The sequence below is a fragment of the Cetorhinus maximus genome, unplaced genomic scaffold (assembly GCF_964194155.1).
Source record: "Cetorhinus maximus unplaced genomic scaffold, sCetMax3.hap1.1 HAP1_SCAFFOLD_1366, whole genome shotgun sequence".
In the NCBI taxonomy this organism is placed as follows: Eukaryota; Metazoa; Chordata; class Chondrichthyes; order Lamniformes; family Cetorhinidae; genus Cetorhinus; species Cetorhinus maximus.
In genome coordinates this window covers 52,942-64,152 of record NW_027597307.1, presented here as the reverse complement: position 1 = coordinate 64,152, position 11,211 = coordinate 52,942, and positions in this window count along the sequence as shown.

Below are 11,211 nucleotides of genomic sequence, written 5' to 3'. Positions count from 1 at the left end.
CATTCCTTAAACTCTCACTGTTTATGAGCTAAACTCCACCAGGGTTGATATCCACCCCCTCCCTGGTACCGCTGACCTGCTTTGGGGGAAGAGGGGGATGGGGGTAGGGGTGCAGCCGGGAGGTGAGGGTTTACATTTATACCCCCTGCTCCGTCACTCAGCAGTTTCCAGCCTTGACCTTCCCTTCGCCCAGAGGCCCCTTTTTACAGCCGATGGTTTGAGGCCCAGTGTTGTAACGTCGGGAACACGTTGTGGGTTGGGCTGAGAACGGGCCGCTGTAAGGACAATCCGCCCCTCTGACCTGTTCCCACTTTCAATTTCTTCCTTGGATAGACTCAGTGCCCCCTGCGCCTCCAACACCCCTTCTCCCTCCAATGCCTGTCTCGTTTCCCTTGAGGGTGCATCTGTCCAATTCGCTTCCACTGGTCCCTGTGGCAGTGAATCCCACCTTCTCACCACTCTCTGTGTGGAAGGGAATTTATTCAGGTTTTCCCATTGGATTTCTGCACACAGTTACTCCCAAGTGTGGCCTCGCCAGTGGGATGAATGTGTTATGAACCGTTCCTGAGGATCTTGACAAAAGTTGCCTGCTCGGGCCCCCATCGTCAGCGCTGAAAGCTTTTCCCGTCCTGATGTGCGGTGATCAGTTTTCATTCCCGGTGTAACAAAGCAGCAGTATTCCCAATTGCTTTTATATCCCGCCCGACAGCTGGGAATCCACAACGTGCCCCGCTATTGCCACTGCAGCATGAGGGAGACACTGTACATCCCTTCCACTTCTGTCCTGCTGTTTTCCTCTATCTGCCTTTAACCATAGAACCGAGTCCTCCTTTTTCCCATCGCTGCCATAGAAGCCCAGAATGATGTAGCACAGCAGGGGCCCTATCGTGGGGCCATTCAGGGGGCCCATTAAGCCATCTCTCTGCCACAGATCTCCAACTGGTCCCTGCTATTCCCCCACCAGCCTGCATACTGTTTCACTCCAACCTACTCCGTGTATCTGCTTCCACTCCTCTCCCATTACATTCCAGATCACTATCGCCTCGCTGTGTAAAAACAAGTCTCCTCAGCTCTGTCAGCTTTGCCAATCATCTTCTGTGTGTGTTCTCTGTAGACCCTCCCTTTAGCTGCTGGAGGTAGTTTCTCCTCATTTAAACTGCCAAAGTCCTTCATAATTTTGCACACCTCCACCAAATCTCCTCTCAACATCCTCTGTCGCGAGTTGTTCCAACTCCAGAGTTTCTCCAGTCTGTCCACATCGCTGAGCTCCCTCAAGCCTGGTGCTCCTTTTCCAGGAAACCGCTCCTGTTAGCTTCCTAAAGCCTGGACTCTCTCCCTACAGTGTGGTGTCCAGATTTCAACACCATAAACCAACCGAGGCCTAACCAGTCTCTTCTGTAAAAGTTTCACCTAACTTTCTTAACTTCTGTATCGATCCCACTATGAATAAATGCCTTGTTTTTAACCAGCGATCACAACTTGCCCTGCAAATTGTCCTGCTATCTTCAAAGATTTGTGCCCGTGTCCCTTTCCCACCCAGGTCTCGCTGTACTCCATGAACTTAACCAGGTATGCTGATAGAACGGTGAAATTATACAGCACACAAGGAGATTTATTTGATCCTTGTTACCAGTGCCAACTCTTCTGTCAGGCTGTCCAATTAGCCCTGTTCCTTCGCCATTTCCTAATGGTCTTCTGCTACTTCTGCATTCGTTTATTGATCCAATTCCCTTTTGAATTGAAAATGTTTCCACAGCTCTTTCTGGCAGTCCAGTCCAAATTATAACAACTCGCCACTTAAAAATAACCCTCTCGCCAACCCCAACCCACCCACCCACACACACACACACACAAACTCAAACACACGTGTGTACAAACACAAACTCTCGCACACACACAAACTGCAACCCACCCACACCCCCACACACAAACTCAAACACACACAAACTCCAACCTACCCACACCCCCACATACAAACTCAAACACACACACACAAACTCAAACACGCAAACACACACACACAACATACCCACAAATACATACACCCACACAGACAAAATCGCACACAAACACACACACACACACACCTCAGATGTTTTATCCAATTACCTTAAACCTTTGTCCTCTGATTGCTGACCCTGCTGCCACTGGAAACAGTCTCCCTCTCACTACACGTGCAAACCCCCTTCATCATTTTGGGCGTCTCTGTAAAATCTCCCCTTAACCACCTCTGTTCTGCCATTCGGAAAACCTGTATTGAATATCCTCACATTTCCCTGGGTGCTTGGTAACGCCCAGATCACCATAGCTCCATTCTTCCAGGGAGCAGAGGTCATAGAATCAGGAAATGGAACAGTACAGGAGCAGGCCACTCGGCCCATCGTGCCTATGCAATGATGCCTGGAATGAAACCCCCGGTCCAGCAGTCACTGCAATTGCTGCTTACGGAGCAAACTGCCCTCTTTCCAATTCCCACTGCTTCTTCCCAATGAATTGGAGGGAACTGAGGGGGTGATGGCGTATTGATATCATCGCTGGACTAGTAATCCAGGGTAATGCACTGGTGGAATTTGAATCAATACAAATCTGGGATTAAAAACATAGAAACTAGGAGCAGGAGTAGGCCATTCGGCCCTTCGAGCCTGCTCTGCCATTCATTATGATCATGGCTGATCATCCAAATCAACTCCATAGCCTGCTCCCGCTTTCTCCCCATACCCTTTGATCCCTTTCACCCCAAGATCTATATCTAACTCCTTCTTGAAAACAGACAATGTTTTGGCCTCAAATACTTTTTGTGGTAACGAATTCCACAGGCTCACCACTCTCTGGTTGAAGAAATTTCTCCTCATCTCAGTCCTAAATGGTCTACCCCATATCCTCAGACTGTGACCCCCGGTTCTGGACACCCCCACCATCGGGAACATCCTTCCTGCATCTACCCTGTCCAGTCCTGTTAGAATTTTATAGGTTTCTTTGAGGTTACCCCCCCCCACCCCACATTCTTCTGAACTCCAGCGAATATAATCCTAACCGACTCAATCTCTCCTCATATGTCAGTCCCTCCATCCCAGGAATCAGTCGGGTAAACTTTCGCTGCACTCCCTCTGTAGCAAGTACAACCATAGTTGATTGGTGTTAAAAAACCATCTGGTTCACTAATATCTGTAAACTTTCTAAAGCCTCCACTTCCTAAAGTGTGGTGTCCAGATTTCAAAACAATAAATCAATCAAACCTTTAAAGACCTTCAGGACTAATGTCCTTGAGGGGAGAAAATCTACAGTCCTCACCTGGTCTGGCCTACATGTGACTCCAGACCCACAGCAATGAGGTTGACTCTTAAACGTCATCGGAAATGGCCGAGCAAGGCACTCAGTTGTATCAAACCACTACAAAGTCTCATAAAAGGAATGAAACCGGGTGGACGACCGGGTATCGGAAATGACAACAGCAAACTCAGCCGTGTCCACCCTGCAAAGTCCTCCTTGCTAACATCCAGGGGCTAGTCCCCAAATTGGGAGAGCTGTGTCACACAACAGCCTGACATAGTCATCCTCACGGAATCATATCTTAGCGATAATGTCCCTGACTCCACCATCACCATCCCTGGGTATGTCCTTTCCTACAGCCAGGTCAGACACAACAGAGGTGGCGGCACAGTGGGATACAGTCGGGAGAGAGTTGCCCTGGCAGTCCATTCCAAATGATAAAACTCTCCACTTAAAAATAACCCTCTCACCAACCCCAACCCACCCACACACACAAACTCAAACACACGCGCACACACACACACAAACTCAAACACACGTGTACACACACACACAAACTCAAACACACGTGTGTACAAACACAAACTCTCGCGCACACACAAACTGCAACCCACCCACACCCCCACACACAAACTCAAACACACACAAACACTCTCGCGCACACACAAACTCAAACACACAAACTCCAACACGCAAACACACACACTCAACATTCCCACAAATACATACACCCACACAGACAGAATCACACACAAACACACACACCTCAGGTGTTTTAGCAAGGAAACTTCCTACTGATTACCACGTATCACCCTCCCTCAGCTGATGAATCAGTGCTCCTCCATGTTGAACACCTTTTGGAGGAAGCATTGAGGGTGTCAAGGGCACAGAATGTACTCTGGGTGGGGGACTTGAATGTCCATCAGCAAGAGTGGCTCAGTAGAGCCACTACTGACTGAGCTGGCCGAGTCCTAAAGCACATAGCTGCTAGACTGGGTCTGCAGCAGGCGGTGAGGGAACCAACAAGAGGGAAAAACATACTTGACCTCATCCTCACCAACCTGCCTATGCAGATGTATCTGTCCTTGACAGTATCGGCGGGAGTGACCACCACACAGTCATTGTGGAAACTAAGTCCCGCCTTCACATTGAGGATACCCTCCAGCGTGTTGTGTGGCACTACCACTTTGCTAAATGGGATATATTTCAAACAGATCTAGCAACTCAAGACTGGGCATCCATGAGGCACTGTGGGCCATCAGCAGCAGCAGAATTGTACTCGAACACAATCTGTAGCCTCATGGCCTGACATATCTCTGGTTGGAGTCATAACTAGCACAAAGGAAGATGGTTGTGGTTGTTGGAGGTCAGTCATCTCAGCTCACTGCAGGAGTTCCTCAGGTTAGTGTCCTCGGCCCAACCATCTTCAACTGCTTCAGCAATGACCTTTCTTCCATCACAAGGTCAGAAGTGGGGATGTTCCCTGATGAATGCACAATGTTCAGCACCATTCGTGACTCCTCAGATGCTGAAGCATTCCATGACCAAATGCAGCAAGACGTGAACAATATCCAGACTTGGGCTGATAAGTGGCAAGTAACATTCACGCCACACAAGTGCCAGGCAATGACCATCTCCAACAAGAGAGAATCTAACCATTGCCTCTTGACATTCAGTGGCATTATCATCACTGAATCCCCTACTATCAACATCCTGGGGGGTTACCATTGACCAGAAACTGAACTAGACTAGCCATATAAATGCTGTGGCTACAAGAGCAGATCAGAGGCTAGGTGTTATGTGATGGGTCACTCTCCTCCTGACTCCCCAAAGCCTGTCCACTCTCAAGGCACAAGTCAGGAGTGTGATGGAATATTCCCCACTTGCCTGGATGAGTGCAGCTTCCATAAAAGTCAAGAAGCTTGACACCATCCAGGACAAAGCAGCCCACTTGATTGGCAACACATCCACAAACATTAACTCCCTCCACCATTGACACATAGTAGCAGCAGTGTGTACCACCTACAAGATGCACATCAGCAACTCACCAAGGCTCCTTGGACAGCACCTTCCAAACCCACGACCACTAACATCTAGAAGGACAAGAGCAGCAGATAGATGGGAACACCACCACCTGGAAGTTCCTCTCCAAATCACTCACCATCCTGACTTGGGAATATATTGGCCGTTCCTTCACTGTCACTGGGTCAAAATCCTGGAACTCCCTCCCTAATAGCACTGTGGGTGTGCCTACACCACAGGGACTGCCGCGGTTCAAGGAGGCAGCTCACCACCACCTTCGCAAGGGCAACTAGGAATGGGCAATAAATGCTGCACCAGTCAGCAAAGCACACTTTCCATGAATGGATAAAAAGACACTGGAGGATCGATCCTGTGCCAATAACTGAGGAGAAATGAACACGTGCTTTGACTATCCTGGCTTTTCGCTGCTTCCTTCCCGTTCCCTCTGGTTCAACATCCTTGGATTTCTTTCTCAGCCTCTTTGGGAATTCCTATTTTTGACATAACAATTGCCTCCAGCTTGTTTCCCACCTCGCAATGCCGATTTGTTTGAAAGTGTCATTTCTCTTTGAATCATTCTTGTCCACCCCCACGCCACTCCTCACTCTTCTGACCCCATTCGTACGCTTGTACAAACCCTCACCACTTTCCATGAAAACTCAGGAAATATATTTGCTGTGAGTTGGCCATTGTTTTGGTACACCTTCCCCGCAGCCCGTGATTAATTTGCTTTTTTGTCCCTTTAACTAATAGACAGAAAACCCACGACATGAAGTTCTTCACCATCAGTGCTTCATGTGAGTCTGGCACCTCACATAAACCATCGATCTCAATCTGAGAATAACATATAGTCTCGACACAATTTTTAAAAAAACCCTTTCCCTCTTCATCTCGCCATTTCTTCACCTTAACCTTAGAAAACATTTGGAACTTACAGCACAAGAGGGTGTCCTCTCTCCACAGAATGGCTGATAACTGGAATGAGCAGGTTGTCTTATGAGGAAAGGTTGGACCGGCTGAGCTAGTTTCCACTGGAGTTTAGAAGAGTGAGGGGTGACTTGATTGAAGTATATAAGATCCTGAACGGCCTTGACAAGGTGGACGTGTAAAAGGATGTTTCCTCTGGTGAGTGAGTCCAGAACAAGGGGGCATTATTTTTAAATCAGGAACCACCCTTTTAGGACAGTGATGAGGGGGATTTGTTTTTTCTCTGAGGGTTGAGATGTTTCAGATCTCTCTACCTCAGGAGGCGATGGAAGCGGGGTGATTGAATATTTTTAAGGCGGAGGTGGATAGATTCTTGTTGGGCAAGCGAAGCAAAGGCTATCGCGGGTAGATGGGAGTGTGGAATTCGAAACACAAACAGGTCGGCCATGATCTTATTGAATGGCAGAGCAGGCTCGAGGGGCTGAATGGCCTACTTCTGCAGCTATTTTGAATGTTCGTGCTTCTGCCAGGTCTTGGCAAGCTATCTAATTGGTCTCACCTCCTGCTCTTCTCTCCCTATGGCCCTGCAATCGTTTGCGCTCCTAACTATATAATTCCCCCTTTTTTTTTGAGTGCTATTGTTGAATGTGCGGACACTGCTCTTTCAGGCAATGCATCGCAGCAGCCCTCTGTGCGTAAAGAAAAAAAGGTCATCACCTCTCCTCCCGCTCTGACCCTGCACCAATTCCCTTTAAATCTGGGCCCTCTGCTTCCCCCTCCCCCTGCCATTGATAACGGGCTCTGCCAGTTCACTCCACCCCAATCCCCACCCCCTTACTCTGAGCAACACTATTCAACGACTCGCCCCTGCTCAGAGGAGGATAGCTCCAGCGCCTCCGCTGCCTCCCCTTCGCTGATGCCTCTCCATCCCTGGCCCTGCTCTGGGAAATCTCTTCCACGCTTACCTGCGAGGTCCCGACATTCTTCCAAAAGTGTGGAGCTCTCCAGCTGCGAACTAGCCGGGGCTCTGGGAGGGTTTGTCTTCACTCCCTCGCTGTAGCCCTCGAAGCCTCTGTTTGCGAAAACTCAAGGGTCCCGCCTGCCTCCTCGGCTTCTCCTGACAGCTTCAATGGTTTGTGTAGGGACATGAACGGGCTGGGCCCATCTGCTCTGAAATGCCCTTTTTAATTGCACCAATGATTGACATCGTCCTGCCCACCTTCCAGGCGAAATGGGTCATTAACACTTTGTACAATTAAATTTCATCTGTCGTATGTCATCGGAACATAAGAAATAGGAGCAGGATAAGGCCCATAGAGCCTGTTGCACTTTCCAGCGCCATCATAGCTGATCTTTGGCTTCAGCTTCACTTCCCCATATCCCTCAACTCCCCGGCCAACCACTAATCTCTCTACCCCAGCCTTAAAACGCGTTCAACCATGGAGCATCCACAACCCTCTTGGGGGCGGTTGAGAATCCCAAAAGATTCACCAACTTTTTGAGCTTCTCATCTCAATCCTAAACGATCGCCCCCCTCCCTGATCCCGAGACTGTGGCCTCCTGTGTTTCAGATTCCCAGACCAGCCGGAAAAATCTCTCCGTGTCCACCCTGTCTCGCCCCTTCGGAAGAGATCACACCTCATTCTTATACTCACCAAGTAATCTAAGCCCAATTTATTGAGCCTCTCATCGAGGATAAACCCCTCATTGAATGAAAGGCCCAACTTAGTCAACCTTCTGTGCCTTGCCCATCTCATCAGCCTGTGCCATCCTGAAGCTAGTTACCACCACCCTATTTACTACATCTGCCAGTTTGGTGTCATCTACAAGCTTGACGCTGATGTCTTGTATACCCCCAGCTCAAATCATTCCAGATTTCCATTATCTTTATTGCTCTTCCATTAGTAACGTGCCTATTGGGGAGACGGGGTAGCACAGTGGTATTGCGACTGGACTAGTGTTCCAGGGACCCGGGCTCGAATCTCACCACAGTGCACGGTGAAACTTGAATTCAATAAAAATCTGGAAACCAGTAGCCGATCGTCATAAAAACCCATCCGGTTCACTCATGCCCCTTTAGGGAAGGAAACCTGCTGTCCTGACCTGGTCTGGCCTACACATGACTCCAGATCCACAGCAACGTGGTTGACTCTGAAATGCCCTCTGAACAAGGGCAATTAGGGATGGGCAATAAATGCTGACCTAGCCAGCGACACCCACAGTCTATGAATGAATAATAAAAAAAGATTGAAAGGGCCTTTTTGATTGCCCTTTTCTCCTCTATTGGTTCATTGTAGCGTCACTATATTCTATCTTTTATGGTCTGTCCCGTGTAAGATATTGCTTCCCTCTCCGTCGAGTGAACACGTGCGACACACACACTTTCTCCCTTATTAGGATCAGCTATTGCATTAACTGTTAATAAACTTTCCAGCACAGGCAAACATCAGGCTAAGGATCGAAACGTAAAATGTAAACTTACCACCCGGAGAATACTGCAAATCGCCAGAATACGCGGAGCCTTCAAACGGAGAACTAACCAATTGTTATCTCCATGTTACACTGTGAAGGGGGGGTATCACACTGTGAGGGGGGGGGTATCACACCTGCTCAGTATTAAAACACCGATCGGGATTTCCTGATGCCAGCTCTCTTGTTGTACACTGGTGACCAGCCAGAAAGCAACAATTCACAGCCAGAAACGTTTTTGAGGCTTTTCTGCAGTCAGGGTGTGAAAATAAGCATTAAAAAAAAGCCCACTGCACCTGCTGGCTGTCCACTGGCAAAAGGTGCCTGGTTATAGGCGATTGCAGTTCGAGGGAAGTGAGGAGGATGTTCGATAAAAATAGGGGCAAAATCGTCTATGTCAACGTTCTTATACAGGGTGGAAGGGAGGAAAAATAATTCCAAGTGCAACTCTGGGGCCTGGGATGAATCCTCCTCGGACACAAGGGCTGAAGGTTTCCTCGGACTCGGATGAGGGGCTGCTTTGGAGAATGTTCCGGAAGTCTTTTTCCATCTCTGTACGTGGTGCCGGATCCCACTGACAAGACACTTAAAGCCGCCATCCATCCCCCCACCCTTGATAAGGAGGGTGAAAGGTTAGCAGCTGAGAGGTAGGGGGGGAGGGAGGCAGCGATGTGGGGTTGAGGTGACAAGCAGATCAGCCAGGATCCCATCGAGGGGCTGAGTGGCCGTCTCCTGACACCGATGTTGGTATGTACGCACCCCCCCACCTCCGCCTCTGCTCTCTCCAAAAGCCTCCCAACTCCCCGCAGCGGGGGCAGGTTTGCAGAAGGGGCTCAAATATTCTCATTGATTCAACTTCAGCTTAAACTGAAGACCAAGGTCTCCTTCGGCCACTGGAGGCCGTGTCGGGTAAGCACGTCAGGCACTCTCCTTCCCCTAGGAACGGGATTGGAACCCATCCCAGGTACAGGGTTGTGGGCGTTGGGTAGGGGAGGGGGAAAGGATTCCTCTTCCTGATGTTGGGAGGGGGTTTGGGTGGGGCGGGCCAGGAGTCCATGTGTCTTCCAGTCAGAGAAATGGCACAAGTTGGCTCCGAGTTGCCAAGGGAGACAAACGTTCGCACACCGACTGCTTTGCACCTCGGGCCCCTCGGACAAAGGTAGAAAAGGGAAGGGTCTCCCAGCTCCCCGCCATGGTGACTACACTGTCATTTTCTCCCAGGGAAAGAAAGGGAAAGGGTTTGGGGGGTGGGGGGTGGTGGGGGGGGGGAAGAAACAACCACCTGTTCCCCAGGGATCCCCACCACCACTCCCTATTTCAAACCGGGGCAATGTCCCACCGCCTCTCCCCACACCCCCCCGAGACCCTCCTGCTGCTGCCCCTCGTCCAGCCCGAGCTTAACGCCAACATCGAGAGGTCGATTCAGTCCCGAGGATTGTACCGTCAGAAAGAGAGAGAGAGAGAGAGAGAGACCGACCAACATTGACACGGCACCTTTCACCATCTCAGGACGCCCCGAAGCACTTTACAGGCAACAAAAAGTATTTTATTTGAAATGTAATCAGTGTTTGTAGTGTAGGGAACGCGGCAACCAATCCACGCACACAAGATCCCACAAACTGCAATGTGATCAATGACCAGATGATCCGTGTGTTTTCCTTTGTCATGTTTTTTTTTAAAAAGGTGATGTTGGTTGAGGGATGTTATGGTTGGGCCCCAGGACTTTGGAGAGGGAGGGAAGTGGGGAGGGAGGGTGAGGGGGGTTGGTGGAGGGGAGGGGAGGCTGGGGGGGGCAGGGGGTGTGGAATCTCTCCCCCTACACACTCCCCATCCACCGCTGTTCTTCAAAATGGTGGCGGTGGGATCTTTGATGCCCAGATGATTGGGCAGAGGGGCACCAGCGCCCACCCTCCCCCCTCGAGCTTAGCGCCTCGTCCCACTCGTGTGGCACTCCTGTGCCGCCTCCTCCGACAGTGCGTCACTCCCTCTGTATCAGAAGTGTGGGGGCGGAGGGGGTGAGGGGGGAGGAGGAGGAGGCTGCTGGGTGTTTGTGGGGGCGAGTGTCAGTCTGGATGATGGGCAGAGTGGGCTGGACTTTGTGGAGGGAGCGAGCGAGGGTGGGGGGGAAATCGGGCTCAGGACCTCCTCTCAGCGAGGGGGTGCTCTACCCACTGAGCCCACACGGCTGACACTTCAAAAGGTGGAGACGTGCACCCACTCTCACCCCCCCACCCCCCAACACCCGTTTACCACCCCGTCACCTTGCAATGCGTTGAGCCGCTCGGTCTCAACTTGGCTGGTGGCGGGGCGGAGGGGGGGGGAGAGACATTCGGCCCTGCTGCACTGACCTAGCCCCCTCCTCCTTCCCCCCCTACCCACTCCCTCCCCCCACCCCACACACACACTCAGCAGTGCGGAGCTGAACATGCATCACACCCTCCCTCCCTTCCATTCTCACCAACCCTCCCATATCGGGAAACCCCCAAGGATACTCTCTCTCTCTCTCTCTCTCTCTCGATCTCA